The sequence below is a fragment of the Cyrtonyx montezumae genome, unplaced genomic scaffold (assembly GCF_038088225.1).
Source record: "Cyrtonyx montezumae isolate F1298 unplaced genomic scaffold, pur_monq_1.0 scaffold_3, whole genome shotgun sequence".
Taxonomy (NCBI): Eukaryota; Metazoa; Chordata; class Aves; order Galliformes; family Odontophoridae; genus Cyrtonyx; species Cyrtonyx montezumae.
In genome coordinates, this window is record NW_027072034.1 from 31,631,397 (window position 1) to 31,652,117 (window position 20,721).

Genomic DNA, 20,721 nt, shown 5'->3' on the forward strand with positions numbered 1-20,721 from the left:
TCGCTGCTAGCTTCACAAAGCTGTACTTCTCTCAGATAACTGTTATCTCATGGGAAAATGCCTCACTTCTGAAAGGAGTCCTGAATGTTTCTTTTTGCATGTGTACTTGTACTCACCAGCAGAGTGAGGCGCAGGGTGATAAAGATGTTAATTCAGACATGCTGGTGAGTTTGTAAATAGGGCATGGAAATTCAGTGTTAGTGGGACTGCTTGCCCCATCTGCTCTGAACTCAGGCAATCCCTTGGATCATTTTGTTCCTGCCACCCACAAATAGTCATGTCTCTGCCTGTAGTTAAGTGAAACCTGCTGAGATTTATTAGGACTTAGGTTGGTGGCTTATGAGGGTAGATTTAGCTTTGGACTGAAGAAGTCTTAGCGTGATCCAAAAACAGCAGCTAGAGCAGAGTGAACAAGTATTTCAGCCAAAATGGGAAAGGGCAGACGTGGGGGCCATGAAACAGCTGCGAAGAGCAGTGGCCTTTTGTGAGATGCAACATTTACTGAGCAGATAAATGGAGGAGTAAAGAGGAAATTATTCCCGATTTTCCAACCTTGTTTGTACTCTGAAAATACATCTAGAGCTCCCTCAGTCTAAAGAGGCACAGTCCTGTCCTCCCTTTACTCAGGGCAGTTGTCACCAGATGTACAAAGTGTAAGCCTCAAACAGGGTCATTACAGAGGGGCAGGAAGGCAGCAGTGTAGACTAAGGAGGAATCAGTCCATCTTGGTGTGAGTGGGGAAGGGGATACAGAAGGGACAAAGTTCCAAATGCTTTATAAGAAAAGTTTGGATTTAGAGGAGCTGGGTGTCTGGATTTTCATGTTAAGGCTCATCTAATCATTGACCTTGGAGGAATGTGAGCTGTACTGACTAGGCATGGTAGGTGTTAAACAACCCAAGCTCAATCAGCTCAATAAATTCATGGAAAATAATAAACAAATTATCAAGGTCATTAAATACAGTTTGCTTCAGTCTCAGGCAGTCCCCAGGTCAAAACCTGTGGAAATTCAGTAGAGCATTCTCGGAAATATCTGTTCTCAAGCAAGAATTATTTGGCTGGAAGCAATAAAATTGTGTGGGCTAGCCTATAACTGTCCCAGCACAGGTATTTTTTTGTCACACTACAGGAAAGACATCTCACACTGCATGCAAGGCATTTCCCAAAGCTGTAGTCATCAGAAGTTAGATGCTTGCTGCGAGCTATCTACCTCCCTCTGCATAGATAGGCACCTCCAGCAAACTGAAAGCGCACATATAACCACCTTGGCACAAGATGTCAGCTTTGGATGGCAAATAGTGAGTGAATTGATCTGCTGCTGCCAGTGGGCATGGAAAACAAGAAGTCACAGGGCTCCAAGCATTTCATCCTGCACTTAGCTTTGCAGTGATAACATCCTCTTAAACCTCTTCTCAAAACTCAGAGTGGAAGGGGAAGTGAGGCAGAAGCTAGACCCTTGGAAATCATTCACACAGGGCTGCTTCCTATGAGAACATCTCATCTGTTTTCTGGAGCTCATATGCAGGTCTCCATTGCACATGTGCAAAAATGTCTCATTTGGAAGAGGAGCAGAGATGACCTCTAAGTGAAAAGGAAGAGAACAAGCAAACAGGCTGATGCCTCAATAGCACATCTGAATCCCCCATTCCTTATAACAAATGCTAATCCCATCTTCCTCACCACACGTGTTTGCAAAATATTGACTACTTGGCAACTTCTCTGCAGGCTCCCTCTTCTACTCTGGCTCTGCTGTTAAGTCTCTGGCAGTCAATATCATATGCACCTATCTACAAATCCCCCAAATTAGATTAAAGGCTCAGTGGCATCGTAACACATTTTTAATCCCTGCGCTACCTGCTATGAACACAAATGTCAGAACAGCAAAGTCAGATTCCCATGGATATCTGTCAGCAGAGATCATCCTGTAGAAAAGGCAGTACCGGGACAAACTGCTGAGATCTTCATGTTAAAGCTGTGCTGAAGATTTACATCCTTCTTGGCTGCCCAGGGGCTGGCATCTCCTGTGATTTGCAAAGAATAGCAGAACAAGTCCTCATGGTGAGGATCACTGATAGAGCTTCTAACCCCGGTAATGTAATCCGGTAATGACTGGATTACAGGACCTTGATGAAGTTCCCATAGTGGCAGTGCTTTAAAGCTTGCAGCATTGCCTTTGCATTCAAAAGGCATAGAAAACAGAACAGTCACCTTCCCTTGCCTCAGAACGGAGGATCAGCTGAAATTCTTGTTCCGTGTCCTTCCTTCAGCCCTGTGGGCAGTGAATCTGGCTCTGGTGCTGCTGATCCATGTAGATGGCGAAGGGGTCACAGAGCGGCTGCCTCACAGTCTGCATCACCAAAGAGTAAAGTAATGCCTCAAACAAAACAGTTTAAATAGAGTGCTGCTATTCACTTCAGAAGTAGTATAGCCAGCAGAAGCAGGGAGGTGATCATCCTTCTGTACGCAGCACTGGTGTGGTCGCACCTTGAGTGCTGTGTTCAGTTTTGGGCCACTTGCAACAGAAAAGACATTGAGGCTCTGGAGTGTGTCCAGAGAAGGATCTGTCAGGGGGGCATATTCACCCTAATATTGTCCCCAGGTTCTTGATGTTTACACCAGATACAAATGCTCTCTGTCAACAGGCTGACACCTGAACATTAAACAATGTCACCCGCACCCTGTATAGAGGGGACTGAGGACCACTGTCTTTTCTATTAGGTATTCTTACAAAATGGCCCAGATCTTTGAATCATACAAACAAAAAATTTGGCTAACATGAAAAGCCTGAGGCTGTCCAGAGCTGTCCAAACATATGTCCTAACTACCGCATTTTTGCTGATTATACAGCTTTTCATAACTGTTTATTGTTCTGGGAAATGAGAAGGGACTGTTTACACAGTAGCTACAGGAACATGTGGCAAAAGGCTGCTAACTCTTGAGTGAACAATATTTTCATCAAGAAACAGTGGGATATTTCTCATATTTCCCTAAGCTGGGTCTCTAGGCAGTGCTCCTAGGCCATGGTGCTTGGAAACTGGGAAGTTTCATATGGACAAAGGCAGATGTCATCTGTTCCAGGAGACTTGAACTTGCGCTGTCAAATTATGTTGCTTGGCAGGAGTTGAGGACATTTTGCTATGAGCTTTTTTATGTGAGGATGAACCCTTCAAATGCCTACTTCTGATTGGTTTGGCGTTAAAACCATAAAACCTGACTGGGCTCCGAATCAAACCATAAATCCATTTGTCATGTCAAAACCTCTGGCATGCATTTTGTGTCAGTATTCAGTCTCCACAGCTTGACCAAACAAAGTGTTCAGACAAGAGCTGGGATGTGACATGACCTCCTAAAAACTACTGAACTATCAACACTTTGAAGAGAAGAAGTATATGTGGAGAATGGGGCATTCTTTGGGACTGTGGAAGTAATAGACAAATAGAGAGGTTGATGGCAGAAAAACCTGCTTCAGCCAGGAGCAAAAACAACAGATATTCCCAGTTTAAAAGTGTAGTATTTCTTCTGAGACATATGTTGCCGTGTAAGGGAGAGTCATTTTCCTGCATGTAGAGGTTGCCCAATGTTCTTTCTTCACCCATCTCTGTTAAAGAGGATGACCTTTTCTTCTCCTAAAATGCAACTTAAAATAACACAACATTCTGATCAAGGACCACAGATGTACTTCACCTTGCTCTGCAGAAGCACATCAAAATACAGAGATGGATCCAGTATGGGCAAGGAGCTAGGCTGCAGCCCTGATTCTACACTGAGCCTTGCTTGGGAAGTTCTTCCTCTGTAGCTAAAGGGGCTGTGCCCACAGGGTCTGCCAAAAGATCTCTCTTTCACCTCTAATCTCTCATTCCTTAGATGTATGACTGCCCCCTAACCAAGCTCCACATCTTCCTTACAGCAGGCAGGGGGCCTAGAGGGTAAAGCTGGCTCATGAGCTATGTGGCCCTGGTCCACACCCACTGATTTGTGACCTCAGAGTGGTCACTAACATTGTTCTTTTCTTGCTGGGAAGTGGCAGCACTGGCACTATCTTCCCCTGAGTTCAAACAGGACAGAATGAAGTGGACAGAGGACAGACGACCCTGCAATGAGTCTGCACCCCTGGGATGGACAGACCAACAGATGAAGGGGAGCCGTAGTTTGTTGAATCCACAGAGCAGCTGGCATTTCTGTTAATCCCAGCGCCCTGGGAATAATCTGTTTGAGAAGTTAGAGTTGCTTATAGCTCAGTGAAAATATCAAATCATACAATAGTCCTGGCTCTCTGAGGGACGCTTGCAGGAGCTTCTGAAAGTAGGTGAGTGTATTTTGATATCTAGTACTCTCAAACGGAGCAGGTCAGGAGCACAGTAGCCCTTTCCATTGGGAATCTTGTGCTTCTATATCTGTGATGCCTTAAAAGGCCAGTGGCACAGAGGTGCTGCAGTCCTTATCGCCTCTGGGTGCCTGGAGCTCTGGAGATATTATATTTATAGCTCATCTGAAGTACAAATGTCTAACTGTCTAATTACTAAATACATAGTGTGGTTAATGCAATAAAGCTGCAAGTCCCTCCGCTTGTTCCCATCCTTCGTGCACTCACAAACAGAGGCACCACCGAGCTGCAGCAAGGTAAGACAGTGACCAGTCTGGGTTTTACCATCCTTTGGCCCCTTTTCTCCTTTTTACCTTCCCTCTGCAACAGGGGCTGGAAGTTTCTCAGGGCTTTGGGCAGACATCACAAGGGGAGGGCTTCTTTCTTACAGGAAGAGGGGGTTTTAGGATGTTTGTTCATTTCTTGTTGCCAGGGCACATACAGAGTGTCTGACTTTGTATTTCCAGCCCGCTGTTGGGAACCAGGTGCTAAGTAGCAGCTGCTCTTTAGTTTCTGCACTAATAATATGCTGTCATGTTTCCATGTTCTCAAGGAATACAACCATGTCTAACTATAGATGCTTTCCTGGTTTGAATAGGAAACTGAATGACTTCAGGCAGAAAGCTTGTGATTAGTTTTCTTTTTTTTCCTCTCTATCAGCATTTTCTTCTTTATGAAAGTGAGGAAAAAGAGGGCAGAAGGAACATTTTATTTTTTCCCTCTTTGAGACCGTTTCCTAACAGCCTGCAAGGAAAGAAAGCCAAATTATGGGCAATGCTTGTTGAATTCTTGTTTAAACAATTGCTTGATATGGGTTACAGCAGCTGTATGAAGAGAGAAAAGAAAGAAAAGCACTAAAACATGTCTTTGTGTCAAAGCATAGATTCTTCAGAACCAGACTATAAAATAGCATTAGCAATAACTGCCAAATCCCAATTATCAGGTCATTGTTACATTAAATTACTTTTAACCTCATCTTCCGAGAGTATTAATTTTCAAATGAAGCTGATAAATGAAGACCTCTTTGGAAAAATAAGATTGTTTGTGCATATGTATATATGTGTTTGGATGAATTTATGCACACATTTTTAATATAAACATCCTTATAAGGATATTTAAACCTCTTTATATTCTTTCATCCAAGGACCACGAAGAATGATACAAAGGTAATAAATATTTATTTTTAGCCCATGAACTAAAACTATCACATTTTACACTACAGTTTGTCTGTTGTGTTAGGAAATGAAATGAAAGGAGTTGGCTTATTTTTTTTCCAAAATACTGAGAGACCATTGTTCAATAGGTTTCAACATTACCTCAGGTCCCCATCAACTCTGGTTGACCCAAAACTAAGGCTCGTATGATAGTCATCTCACTTCACAGCTCTTGGAATTGAGCTCAATCCCTAAGTGAAGATTTAAAATGCAAAAGGGTAGGCAGTTAGCTGATCCAAAACTGCTGGAGGTCCGCTGACTTTAGCTGGGATATGGGATATTCACATCAAGTGCTGATTGAGCCCATCAGTTTAGAGAAGTTGAATCCAGCCTCAGGACAGTCTCTGCCTCCATTACAGCAGTACATTCCATACCCCCTGTAATGCTCTGAGTCCATGTCTGTGCTACTACATGCTCCTTGTATCCAAACAAACACCAAACAGCCACACAGATGGGACTCACTCCCAAACTATTCCCATATGGGAGAGCCCAAGCTGATGTTGCTCAGCCAGCCAGAGTGGTCAATGAGTTCCAGTGTCTGGGACTACTCTGAGGTCTTCTCTGATACATAACATAGATGTGGCCTATAAGACTGCTTCCATGTTTCTGCCTTCCACTGAGGAGGATATATTGCCAGTGTGCTTGTTCTCAGTTAGCACGTCTCATCTGGATGAGCTCCCCAGGCTTCCTCTGGCAGGAGGCTGTGAGTGTTGGTGTAGACTGTGTTGAGACAGCTTAAGAACAAGCTTGCTTAGCCTTTTGTGTGAAGAACAGCACATAATTTCATCAGAAGTAAAAAGAAGTGATAAATGCCAAATAGTCTGCACACGTCTATCTTATCTAGAGGCTTACTACCCCCTCAAGAATGCTTTGGAAGGCTTATCTTCTTCAAACACCACTGCTGGGTGCCTCTGCACATCCCTCCGTTCTACTGGAATTACAGTCTTGCCATCATACTGTTCCGCTCAATTCCATACAGAGCTCTGATCTGCCTTGTCCTGAGGACTGGTGAAAATTGTAAATTGGCTGGGGACCAAAGGTAGCACTTCCAACCAGCAATCGCAGTGTTGGCTCTGAGTGGGTACATGTTGGGAGCTACCTTTGCCAGACCCGCTGCTCCCCTTGGCTGTGTTTTTTTCCACAAGATCCTGCAGTTATCTTCAACTGATGAGCCTCTGCAGTCAGTTGTGCACTAAGGAAGTTGTGTATGAAAATATCCTTTTTTAATAGAGTAGTTCTACCTCCCCCATGCTTGAAATTTTCTGATGTCCTCAAATTCTTTTTCTGTCATTCAGGCCTCAGACTAGAACAATAGGAATAGACTCTTAGTGTTAAATTATCACTGATATATTGACAGTATTTCCCCTTGGAAAAAAAAAAAAGAAAAAAAAAGAAAAAGTAACATTCCAATCTTGTGCAGTAATTCATCAATGTAGTTTGTTGTTGTTTTTTTGGCCGAAGATATTCCGCTTGAAAAAATGCAGGAACGTGCATACTAGTGCAGATTTTTCACTGGATTTGAATTTAAAAGTTAAATAAAACAAAAAGACCAAAAGCTAGTTCCCAGAGTGAACCCATGCTGAAGGCAGTCTTTCCAACAATAATACTTTGTTCTTACCTAGCATTTTAATATATGATTAATGGGTGAATATCTTTACTTACTCCTTTCCAAACAGCAAACCATCGGAACAATGCAGACTTTTGATTGCAGCTGGCAACAAGCTGGGAGTGGGTAGACTCATTCAAACACTTCCTTAATACAGAAAATATAAAGGGCCATTTTTACAAGGAAGAAAGCTAGAGAAGAAAGAGAATGTAAATACAGACTTGGGAGTGAAATCCTCACACCACTGAAAGCAATGGGAATTTTCTCAGAAACCTTCACCATTTTTTTTAAGTCTCAGATTTTCTTCTTTTCTTTCTAATTTTTATAGCACTGAATTTGTGTAGATTTGTATCAGCAAATGGTTTTCACATTTTTTCTTACAAGTTTTCCTAGTTCCATATCTGTGTATTGTCTAACTGGAGCATAGGCAGTCTGAATGCTCCAGACACTGTTGTTTTTCAGTTAGATGAATTATTACTGGCTTCAATATTTTATCTCTGACTTTATGTCTCAGTGAGTACAGTTTCACACCGACAAATGTCAGACAGTTTCAACAATGTTCATCATCTAGCGCTGATTAGCTCAGAGAAACATAGGTCATATTACATGGAGTCCTCATTTTTCTGAAAGTCATTTGAGCAATCCTGCCTGGTTTTGCTCAGCTCATTCTGACACAAACATGGAAGGAACACTCGCAGTACACATTTTAAAGGGATCCGTCAACTTCTCAAAATGTTTCTGCTGATTTACTGGCCACCATTACAAATGCCTCTGAGAAGCAGTGAAACCGAAGGAGCTAGTTGAAAAGATACTTCTCATCTATTCTGCTTTATACTTTCAGTGGTATGTTACATGAAGTCACTTATACAAGTTTTCTTTTATGGTTAATTTTTCCTACTATCTCAGTGAAATTTTTGTATCACACAAAACATGAGGGAAAAACTCTGTAAAAAAAGAGTAGAATAAGTAAAGATGTGTGAACAGAAATTGTTTCAAACACACAGGAAATAAAGCCAGTGAGCTTTCTATTCTGTTAAGCTTAACAGATTTTCACTGAAAACTTGCTAGAAATTTACATACCTTCTATTGAAGGAAAATAGGTAGCTGCATCTCTTTTTGGTAGTCTGTGGCTAGAGAAGCAAAGCCCTGTCTGCATGGAGATTATCATAAGAAAACAAGGATACCTACCGTCCTTAGATACCACCACACAGAAGCTCATTATTCTGTCACTCATCCCATTTTTAAAATACTGAGTATCCTAATTTCCTATGCAGGAAATACATTCACAGTCTCAGTGCAACACTCCTCACAGCCCCAGTGCTGGTAGCATTTGGAAATGCAGGCACAGAAGGCAGCATGCTACTTGGATGACTCCTACACTATTTAAAATACAACAAGAAAGAGGTGGTAACACTGTCACGGCACACCTGGTGTAGAATTATAAAAGATAGGAAGCTGTCAGAGTAATTCCTACTTGTGGTAGTTTTCAAATTCTGTGTTTAAACTTCAGGTCAGGAGTTTGGATGAACTCAGGACTAACAATTTCTGTGCTGGGTACTCGTTTGGTTTGCTTTCCATAATATCAAGTTGCTTTACAGTTTATTTTTTCTCACAACATTCTTTTAGATAAGAAAAGTAGCATCTTTCCCTAATTTAGAAGTGAAAAGAAAGGGCCAGGTCCAGGAGCAGATTAGTGTGGTAAGGATCAACAGGCTGTGAGACCCGACTCAGGGCTGCAGTGTCCTAAGGCTGCAAGATTTATGTCTTGGAGAGAGATTTTTTCTTCCTTTCAGCTGAATAAAAATTCTCAAGCCAGCATGAGCAGTGCTCATAGAATATCCAATCATAGAATGGTTTAGGTTGGAAGGGACTTCAAATAACATCTAGTCCCAACCCCCCTGCCATGGACAGGCTTGCCACCTACTAGATCAAGCATTAGATCAGATTGCCCAAGCCTCCATTCAACCTGATCTTGAACATTTCCATGTTGTGTCCAACTCTGCTCAACTAAGTATGGGGAAATTCAGTGTTGGAATTCAAGTGTGTGAATTCCAGTCTTGGATATGGCAGTCTTTGGCTACCGAAGGTCAAGTGTCTGAGCTAGTCATCTAAGTTCACTCTAGAATCAATTGGGAAAAAAAAATCACATCTACAAGGCAGTTCATTTCACCTTCAGTAAGTGTCTAATGAACCAACTCTTGTGGATGGCTCTCTTTCCATATCCACTACAGTGGGATCAGGATGGCTCATGTTGTTTGCTAGCATTTGGTCAGTTAAAATTAGGTTAAATGTATACTACCATAAACTATTTGCATGAGTTATACAGAGTATTTTCTTTATCAAGGAGTAGACAGTGTTATCGCAAGTCCCTGAGTACTCTACAACATCTCTCCCCTTTTCTACCTATATAGCCCAAGGTGCTTTAGTTACTTAGATTCTTTGTAGTTAGGTCGATGTTAGTCTTACTTCTCATATTTCTCCTTTGTACTTCTCATTTTTTGTATTGGTCTCCTTGTAAACAGATGCATTCTTGGACACTGGGGAGTCATGAGATGAATCATGGCTATCCTGATACTGTAAGAACTCCTGAAAATACGTTTCCAGAGAGTGAAGTGAGACCTTGAGCATAGGAAAGCTTGTCTGGTGGAGTCAATAATGCAACTAGTGTAAGAAGTGGAAATATTTTGTTACTATTTTGTTCTAGCTCAGTAGGACTTTAGTGGAGTGCAATAGTCCACAGAAATGACCCTGCCTCTCAAAACAAAGAAGTGTGAAAACGTTTACTCAGGAACAAAGAGTTATGAAAGAGCTAAGAAACAGAGAACCAGAGATTGAGTTGTGATGGCTTTCTAGATCATCAGTTTCACTAGCTCAATTATCTTCAGTGAGAAAAAGACACAAATCTGTTTGAAAATTTGTAGTGACAACTGAAATATTTTCAGTCCAATGAACCTATGTGTTCAAAGTTGAAAGTCTCTGAAAAATTACAGATTATGATGGAAACATCAAGAAATCTTGAGTGTTTAGGTTTTGCATGATGACCGGGGCTTTCTTGACTGATGCTTAATTATACTTGCATTCCTGACTATTTTTACTGACCTTCCCAAAACACCAGTGTGACTATGGTACCACCGTCTGTTGGTCAGCTAGGACACTGACGTTTCTCATTTTGGACTGTCTATTTTCTATCACCTTTGGCCCAGCAAGGTCTACTGATATGGATGCAGGTAGGAAGAGCAACAGGGTGGTGGATGGGTCATCTCCCTGTCACTAGTACAGGCAGAAGGTTTCAGAATGCAGGAACAGTTTGTTCATCCATCCTTTATTTCATCTTACCCAGAATATTTGAATTTCATTCACATTAAGAAAGTAAGTCCGCCAGAAAACCTTGTGAATTCAAACTTGTCAGGGACAAACATAGACCGTCTATCTGTCAGACTGGAAGTGGGGAATTTTTTTTTTTTCAGTTCTGCATGAGGTGTTAGATGTGAAATTCACTTCAGCAACCAAGTGATTGCTTTAATTCTTTTATTTAAAGAGCCTGAGCACTTATAGGGTTCAAAGTAAGCACAGGCCTACAACAATCAACAGCAAGGGCTCCACTTCAAATTGTACAACCTAAGCTCATATTTTGAATTGTAATATATGTCTGAGCCTACATATCTCACCCTCTCTGAACGAGTGGAGAATGTGCAACTGGTGTTGAGCAGTACAATAACTGTTGCCATACAGAAGAATCTATCTGGAAAACAAAGTATCCCTAGTCATACCCAAATCAAAGAGGGCAACTCATTCTACTTACATCAAAATACTATGATTCTGAAATAATCTGGGAAGTGATTTGCAACTGTATGCTCCTTTTGAACTCAAGGCAAGTTGCATGTCATGGAGGATGACAGGACAAATAGATAAGCAGAACATAAAAGGAGACCTCAGGAAAGAGAAAGCTGCAACAGAATAAAATAAATGATATCTTTTGGCTTTGGAGAGCTTCCTGCAGCAGAATACTTCCATATGGGTATCATCAGAGGATTTATTTCAAGCTCAACTGTCTATAGAAGAGGAATGGAGCAAATAAACAAAATGTATAGAAAGAAAATGTTAGAACCAGATGGTCTTCACCAAGACATCTAAAGGGACCCAGTAATGAAACAGCTGAAATGAGTATACTGCATGTCCTCTTATTTAAAATAGCCTTAGATATGAGCACCTGAAAGTAGTTAATGCAATGCCAGTTTTTAAAAATGATTCCAAGAGAAATTGGGAAAATTAGATCCAGGTAAATACAGCAAGTTTAGTAGAAACTGATCATCAGGATAGAGAGAAAGGTAAATACAACACACTGGGAGAAATTCAGTACAGCTTTATAAAGAGAAGTCAAGCTTTACAAAGCCACTGAATTCCTGCAAGATGACAAGAACCATGCAGATAAAGGAGATCTTTGACTGACTATCTTCTTATTTGTGCTTTTCCACATATTCAAGAGGGGCTCTCACCAAATGCCCTTAAAAACATATAAGTAGTCATGGAATAAGAGGGAAGATCTTTGCATAGATTTCATTAAGTTGATTGAAAGATGAATCGGTAACTTCTGCGGTAAAGGGAGATCAGTAGTGGAATTCTAGTGGAATTCAAGACTGAGCATCTTATGGAACAGATGGCAGTAATGTCTTAAACTGAAAGCAGATGTGCATAAAACAGTGCTGTGAGGAAAAAAAGAAAAACAAAACAAAACAAAACAAAAAAAACCCACAACTTTATCTACAAAGCAATGGTTCTGAGCTGACTACTTGAGTGGGAAAGTTGGGAGTTACATAGATCTACAAAAATAATTGCTTATTGGTCAAAAGTAGCCAAAAAGCAATTTGAACGTTAATGTTCTGCCATTTAATCCAAGAAAGCAAATTGCCATATTGGAAATAGTTGGGGGAAGGATAATAAAACACTGGAAGTAGATTTCATACAGAGTAGACTCTCCAGTCTAGGAGAGAATTGGCTGAGAGGAGGTATGATAAAGATGAATAAAGACATGAGTAGCCTGTAAAGTGTGAGTAAAGATCTGTTGCCCAGATGTAAGATTAGTTCCCCAAATGTAAGATCTAGGAAGCAACAAATGAAGCTAATGGGTAATATGTTCAAAATAAATGCAGGGAGGTTTTTCTTCAACAACATAGAGTAGAGCTACCTGTTACAGTAAACTGTGAATACTGAATTTTTCATGGGATAGGTAGGTAATTAGGCAAGTTAGTGGAAGTGATATTCAGTACAGATATTGCACTCCGGTTGAGAAACCCCTGGCCCAAATGTTGTGGGAAGCTGGCAGAGTACTAAGAGGAGATATCACTACAAGCTATTCTTAATTTCTTCCCAAGACAATTCTTAGACCAATAGGATGGGATAATGAGTTGTAGGAATTCTTCTGTTCAGCAATTTCCATATGGCTATGGTATGATCTGAATATGTACGACTTACCTGTTTTGTCTGACACCAGTTATGCTTCACAAGCATTCTAGTTAGACTTCAAACTATAGTCTGAATGACATTTCTTCCTTTTTATATCTGTGCTAGATTGCCAATACTTACTACATTAGACATTAGAGGTTATGGAGTCCCAACCTTTAACTTTAGGGGCAGCTTAAACAAAGATCTGCCAGGAATGAGTTAGATGTTGTTGATCGTGCCATGGGAATGAGTTTGGTGGTTCTCCAGGTGCCTGCCAACCACTCCGTTTTATGAATCTCAATTTGCTCAGAAGTTGCTCAGAAGACTCACCTTGCCTATCAAAAAGGAAGTGGCAGCTACAAATGTTGTTATTGTCTCTCTCTAAAGGGTCATAACAGATGTCAGGGATGAAGGCTGAAAATATCCTCTGAGAACTAATGTTTTGGAGGAGAAGCCATGGGTAGTGAAGCAGTGAGTGGAGGAGGATTCTGGAAAGGGGATTTTGCCTAAAAACATTAGAGCTCAGTGAGAGCACACCATTAGAGCACATTTCCCTCAGCTCACTGAGGGAAGTGCCTAGGTATGTGAGCTATTTTGTACAGAACTGTATGTCTCTTATGCATTCAAATACAGAGTGATTAGGCTTTTGGAACAATCACAGTGTGCTTGTTTCATGTCTGAAACAGGGAACTGTAAATCATGATTTTACCAAAATGAATAAAGCCTTAATTAAGTGTTAGCACTTGCCAGTTCAGAAGACCAGCAATTAGTGTGAGCTCTGTAGTAAATTGAGAGCTCTGGTTCCATCTGCAGGGGTAGAAAACCCAAAAGCCTCTTCCCATCTGTCGTAAGCAGGGCCATGCATGGAAATCAAGCTGAATCCAGGGAAAGAAAAGAAGTGCAAGTTTCTCCACATAGGGCTCTGCACTGTCACCTGGACACCTCTACAACATACAGAGAAAATAATTTTGAGCAACAAAGCAGAGAAGAAATGCTCTATCTTCCACATTTTTAAGATTGTTTTATTAACACTCTTTCTCTAAGGACTACTCAACTCCTGGCAGAAGCTCTAGTCTCTTGATCCCGTGGCACTTTCAAATGTGTGAAACAGGGCTCTCTGTCCCTGCTGGTCATGGAAAAACAGAGTGGAGGGGCTTAGGGAATGCTTAGACACCAAGGAGCTGTGAGGATGGCAGAAACCAAGAAGTTTCATTGTGTTTTCCTTGGAAGTAGAGCCATCATCTGTTCAGTAAAAGGAGGAAAGAAGAAGAAACACCAGTGGAGGAAGCAGGGAAGGAAAGAACTCAATTCCACAACAAGAATTGCTACCTTCCACTACCTTGATACCACTCTTAATGGTTTCTCCTTCACTTGGCCAGCAGCCTGACGATGGTTCTCCAGGATGGCTGGTCTGCACAGTGCAGACATCTGTGTTTTGGAGACTTGCTCAATGGACTTCCATTATCCTAAAGTGGTTTTTATGGGCTTTTAAACTGTGAGGATGCAGGATGTCTCTTCTGACGAGGCTGCTTGTCTAGAAAAGGACCTGTCTAGTGACAGACATATAACATGATGCAATATGAATAACTGCACGTTTTCCTTCTGAAGATAATGTCTTCTATGCAAAAACAGAAGCACTTCAATGTTACTGAGCCATGACATCTTACTCCAAATTCACTGTAGAAAATTGTTAAAACTGTTAGCAGAAAATATTCAAATACGTTAAGAAAGAAAACACTGAAAATAGTTATTTTCTAGATTAGTTTGGAGTTTCTAAAATACCAAGTTTTCGCACTGGCTTAGGCTAAACATCCTTATTCTGGTGGATGACAGGCTGGCCATGAGCCAGCAGTGTGCTCTGATGGCCGAGAAGCCAACGGTATCTTGGGGTGCATTAAAAAAAGCGTGGCCAGCAGGTCAAGGGAGGTGAACCTCCCCTCTACTCTGCACTGGTAAGGCCTCACCTGGAACACTGTGTCCATTTCTGGGCTCCCCAGTACAAAAAAGATTGGGATGTTTTATGGGAAATGCTGAATCGCAGTCTGAACCACTGATTGGTCACCTGCGGTGAGCACCAAGTCAGCCATGGGTCCACAGGTGAAGGTGATATACCTGTGTGATTGGAAGGGGTAGAGCCTGGCTCCACCTCTCCCAAACCCCATTTAAGGGCTGACCACCACCAGGGAAGGATCTCTTTTTGGAGATCTCTCCCACATGGAGTCCCCTGCAAGCCTTGTCATCCTGAAGGTGAGCCATCCTCTCTTCTGTATTATTTGTATACTGCTTATATAGAACTACCCAAAATATACCATCTTCTATACTATTTCTTTGTGAAGTACCATCCTTGGGAGTTATTTACCCCAGAGATGTCCTGAAAAAGTCCAGCGAAGAGCTGCAAAGGTGATAAAGGGTGTGGAACACCTCCCTTATGAGGAAAGGTTGAGAGACCTGGTTGTGTTCAGCCTTGCGAAAAGAAAGACTCAGAGGGGATCTGATCCACATCTATAAATATCTAAGGAAGGGAAGGCAAAGAGACAAGACTGGACTCTTCTCAGCAGCGTGTGGTGATAGGATGAGAGGAAATGGCCACAAATTGAAGCATAGGAAGTTCCACACAAATGTGTGTTGGATCTTTTTCACACTGAGGGTGATGGAGCACTGGCACAGGCTGCGCAGAGGTGGTGGAGTCTCCTTCTCTGCTTGAGACTCTAGTTATCAAAGGGAAAAGAAAAAAAAAATCAGAATATTGAAAGAAGACTTAAGACTGGAAGACTGAATGGGGAGGTAAAATATAGACTAAAAACAAACCTTTTACCATTTGCATATTCACACACTTCAAGAAAATGGCATATCTGAGAATATCCTATCAGAAGGAAATTTCAAAAAGATTTAATATTGCCTAGCGGTTATTTAAATATTGGCTGGTTGTTATTTCAAGTTTAATGAACTAAAATCCAACATCTACATGAACCTACATTACTTCCTAAGCAGTAATGCTAGAAACAGCAGTTCTAAATGCAGCTTCTCCTATCCAATGGAAGCTTGTACTACATGGGTTCCAGCATCAGAAAGGGACTTGTTGAACTTTGATAAAGTAACATAACTATTTCCAGGATAAAATTGTGATGGAAGGAATCAGTCAGTAGCTGAGCTATTTTTAAACTTTAAGGTGCTGTTTTCCACCTTCCCTGCTCCCTCAGAGACCTTAAGTTTCTCTATGACTCAAGTTGGGGGAAATAGAAATATTCCACGTTCAGCCATCTTTTTCCACTATTTTTGTTTGTTCAATCTTTTCAGCCAGAAAAAGAGATAAGTGCTGATGTGGTAGTTACTGAGGCATCAGCCTAGTAGCTAAAGAGAGATTTCTTAAGGATTAGTGAAACCATTGGAAAGTCCCAGTATGTGAATGATATTTTCCCCATCTCATTTTCTATATGTGAGGTATGGCCTCCTCCATATCACATTTAAACCTCTTAAGGCACACAGACCACTGAAGAACAAAAAAATTTCTGCTTCATAAATGCAACATAAGCCATAGGTTACATTTCTGAGTCACAGAATTACACAGTAATGTATCATAGAATCATAGAGTGGCCTGGATTGAAAAGGACCTCAAAGATCATCCAGTTTCAACCCCCCTGCCGTGGGCAGAGGCACCAACCACTAGAGCAGGCTGCACAGAGCCACATCCAGCCTTGCCTTGAATGCCTCCAGGGATGGGGCATCCACAACCTCTCTGGGCAACCTGTTCCACCCTCTGAGTGAAAAACTTCCTCCTAACATCTAACCTAAATTTTCCGCCTTAGTTTAAAACCATTCCTCCTTGTCCTATCACTATCAACCCATGTAAATAGATATATACATTTCAACCCTAAAGAAGAGTCGTGTTTGGTGGAGTGCACTCACCACATCATGGGATGAGGAAAGGAGCTGCCTGATAACTCTTCCTCTTTCCTTTGCAGCTCCATGCAGGCTTGATGCTGAGCCTTAGGACCAATACAGTAGTGAATCCACAACCCCACAGGTACAAATCTGGGTTATAAATCAGCAGAGGTTCTTCTGCCTTCAGGGACAAAGGGATTTTTGGATAAACCTGACAAAAAAAATAATTTTCCCAAAGTCAACCTTTGTCCTGCAACAGTTATTGCTAATCAATTTCAGCTAGACCCAGTGTGTATTTTTAACTTTGTAACTGGGGGAAAACACTGTAGTGTGTTCCAGCAGCTCACATCAAGAAATCTTTGGCAGAACTGCTGCCTTGGCTATCAATGGACAGATAGGGAAGGGAATATGATGGAAATAGAAAAAATCAAATAGCATATTCAGCATATTTAATTTATTTTAGAGAGGCCTGGAAATAAATGACTTGAATAGTCCAAATCTAATCACCTCCAGGGCCTCCTTTAGTTCTTTACACACTTCACGGGCTTCTAAATGAGAGCTGAGCTAAGAAGTGTAGTTCAAGTTTGAAAGTAACACTTAGTGTTGTCTTTGTGAAATAATAACCTTTATTTCTTCTAGATTAAATTATTATTGTTATTCTGCATTAACCAATCCTTTGTATATTTTGCAACAACTCGTATAAGACTGTGGCTTTCCTGAGCCCTATATTCACAGATGGGGAAACTAAAGGCCAGAAAGATGCAATATCTTGTCCAAGGGCATCAGATAAGCCAGCAAGAGGAGTGGACAACCAGTCAACAGCCATCCCAAGACAGGTGTGCAGCTTCATGGGAACTTAAGGGCTCACTAGAAATTGCTCACTCTCTAGTTTAATTCATCTGCCAGTGCCAATGCAAGGGAGTAGCCAGCAACACATAGCTGGGGAGTGCAGCAGCTTTGATTTAAATGAGCTTTTATTACCATGGAACCAAACTCCACGGTCCTATACATCCGTGGTTGGTCCTCTAGGACAAAATGCCTGTGCTTTGAAAATGCGATTATAAGGGCCCCAGCATCAGACAGACCTGTGGACATCAGAATACCTGATATCTGCAGAGAAGAACTAGGAATGGCCTTTTCCTGATCAGGCATGGGTCAGGTGTTCTCTTGAATTGCCTTCCCACTCTAACCCTCCAGTGGCAGAAAGCAGGCACCTCCACTGGTTCTGATCTGAATTCTTCCCTTTAGGAAGTTTCCAGGACCCTCACTGTTCTGATTAACAGAATGTGCTTCCTGCTAGAATGGCTGATAAATGAAATTGGATTCTGTAGCAGAAAAATTCACTTCTGGTTATAGGAGGATTAATGTCAAACCCTCAGAGCGTGCCCACTGGCGGGGCTCTCTGCTGGGTCCCAAGCATGTGATGAGGCAATCTACTCCCTTGGCTCACTCCTGCACAAGGGGCTTTTTGCCTTCTTTAATTTCACATGCTTTTCCTTCCCCCTTCTCACTACGGGAAGACTCAGAAAGAAAGAGGGATGGGGTGAAACAAGGGGCTCTGAGTACTCATAAAGATAAGCCTGCAGACTTGCTCCTCGTAAACATATGCACCTCTCCACCAAGGGAGAGACAGCTTTTTTCACTCTTCTCTGGACCAGGCACTCTCACAGAGGCAAAGCAGCCAAGTGATCAGCCATAACTAGATGCTTTTATTCTCTCAGCCAGGTGAAGAGTCACACGAACACTCAGCTTTGCAAACCCTGCCCTTCCATAAAGCAAGATCCCTCGGCTTTAGCAGAGTTGTGTTATTAATAAGCATCAAGGGTTTAAAGAAACAAAGGCTGGAAGAGGTGGGGGGAGGATTATTTAGGAAGGTGGCCAACAAAGCCAAGATGTTTAGGAGGAAGAAGTATTGACACCCTTGGAAGAGAGCAAGTGCCGGGTGCCAGCTGCAGAGAGCCTGCAAGAATGAGTGACTCCGATGCTTTTGTCTCCTTATATGGTAAAATGATACCGAGGGGTTTCGCTGGGCTGGGGAAGGCAGCAGGCTGTTTCCACACCACGCTGCCTGCAGAGCTGAAATGAGAAGAGCTGCTCTCAGCAGGCAGGAGAGAGCCTCGGCTGGCTGCACCTCAGCAAGCAGGCCAGTGTGCTCGTGGCACAGCTGTTAATGGATGTGACCCACTGCCCCTGGTCCAGGAGGTGACAATAGCTGCCCGCCACTGCTCTGTAAGTAAATATCTCTTTTACTCCCCTCACTCCCCACGGACTGTGCCTTAGGAGGTGCCACTTTAAACAAAGGGTGCAGGGAGATGGAGAGGGATGTGTGGTACCCAGCGGGTTGTTGGGTAAGGATGCGAGTAGAGAGACCGCAGGTCCCCTTCCTCCTCAGCACACAGCCAGGGCTGTGAAGAGGAGGAAAAGGCAAATTCCTCATCAGAGCAATTACTGCTGCTTGTCAGTTCTTACGGTGACATATAGCGAGCTGATGAGGCACCGGGTCATTTCACGTGTAACTGTTTTTAATGACCGTATTGTACTGTGTGTGTAATCCACCCGGGAGGTCAGAACAAGCAGAAGCCAGGCTCTGGATTTCTTATACTTCTGCACATCTCCTGCTTCCCAGCACAACAAAGGATGGTTTTAGCACTGTAGCAAGAGCAGAAGCATATGAAACAAAGGTAGCCTCTCCTGCTCTCAGGCAAACGCTGTGGGCAGATTGTGTGCAGGGGAAACGGGAGCCATCAGCATCATATTTATTCTTTGTGCACAGTGAGAATAAATTAGAATGCAAATCCCAATTAATAGCTCTGAATCCCTTCCTTTCACGCTTCTCTCTTTGTGCATGCATGTGTAGCTCCGATAACTCGGGTGCTTGCTATGCCGTCTCACATGGATTTCTCTGCGTACATAATAAAGGAAATACTAACTTTCATTGTCTGCTTTAGTGGCTGTTCTAAACTTCTGACTTCTCCAAAGGGATATGGCTTTTGTTTAGACCGTTTGATATCTGCATGCTGTAACTTCGCTGTGTACAGCACAAGAAAGCAAACCTTGTAAGATCTACACACCAGCTGCTGTTGTTACTCCCCTGACACCCATCTAGAGGTGTATTAACTGCGATTGCTGATTGATCGTTGGGTCCAATGTGAGGGTATTCTCTAGCTAAGGTTGCAGCTTCTGTTATGAGCCCTATTTTCATCTCTTCATACGTTTACGGATCTCCCTACTTTCTGCCTTAAGTATTCCGTGCCTCCTGTCAGCCAGACATTTTCAGGTAAACTGAAAACAATTGTTTCAGGCATTTGGATTTGAAAGGCAGAAAAACAAAAATTTTTGATTTTTTTTCTGCATCTATACATTCAACTGTGAAAGGGTGGACCCTAAAGGCTGCTCTAACAAAGCACATGCATATTATAGGAAATATTTTGGGATTTTTTTAATAAAAAAAAGTATATATATACATATATATGTATACACATATATATGAGGTGCTGTATCTATTGAAAACTCAGTTCTAAGCACTATCATAGCAGCACCACCATGTCCAAAATCTGGCCAGAGCACCAACAGATATGTATTTTACACTAGCTATAGCATAGATAGGGATGTTTTGAGCTATCCTTTGGCTTCCAAACAAGCACATGGATAAGGGTGAGTGAGGTAGCTGGAAGGTCAAAAAACTGCTACTGCTGAGAAAATGTGTTTGTGAAAGTTGCTTGTGAGGCGCAGGTGATATTTTCTACTGACTTGTTTGACTGAGGCTGGGAGATGCCCCAGCATGTGAGGTATTTTGAGAAAACTTAGGAGAGCCCAAGACAACAAAAGACTTGGGGAAGAATTTACTTCCTTCTGGTTCTCACCGTTCTGCCATGAAGACCATGAAATGGCAATCTAGTCTTCAGTCTGTACTCTGATACAGATAAGGTCCAGTTTCTAACATGCATGAAGATAATATACATGTAGCAGAGGCCCCATGGGGCCCCACATGGCCCTCCCTATAAAGAATGTAGGAGCCTAGACATACAGTCAGATTTTTGGGTGGTCTCATGTGTAGACGGGAGTTGGACTCGATCTTTATTTGTCCCTTGCAACTCTGGGTATTCTGTGATTCCATGATACTATGATAACTACATAAAGTTGTCCCTTTCCCTAAAATCACATCTTTCCTATCCATATAGACACCAGCACTTCCAGTGGCTCAGCTCTTCAGGA

General features: G+C 42.0%; 1 protein-coding gene across 4 annotated transcripts in view; it reads left to right on the forward strand.

The window, feature by feature from the left end:
* The first annotated feature begins 4,513 nt into the window (after positions 1-4,513).
* Positions 4,514-20,721, forward strand: part of FHL2 (four and a half LIM domains 2) — a 39,670-nt gene continuing 23,462 nt past the window's right edge. The window contains exon 1 of one of the 4 annotated variants that reach the window (XM_065741101.1): positions 4,514-4,619. The gene's annotated coding sequence lies outside the window, so the exon portion shown is untranslated. Of the gene's footprint in view, positions 4,620-18,475; positions 18,736-20,721 lie in introns of those variants that run through there. The other 3 variants (XM_065741103.1, XM_065741102.1, XM_065741100.1) reach the window with 3 other exon arrangements.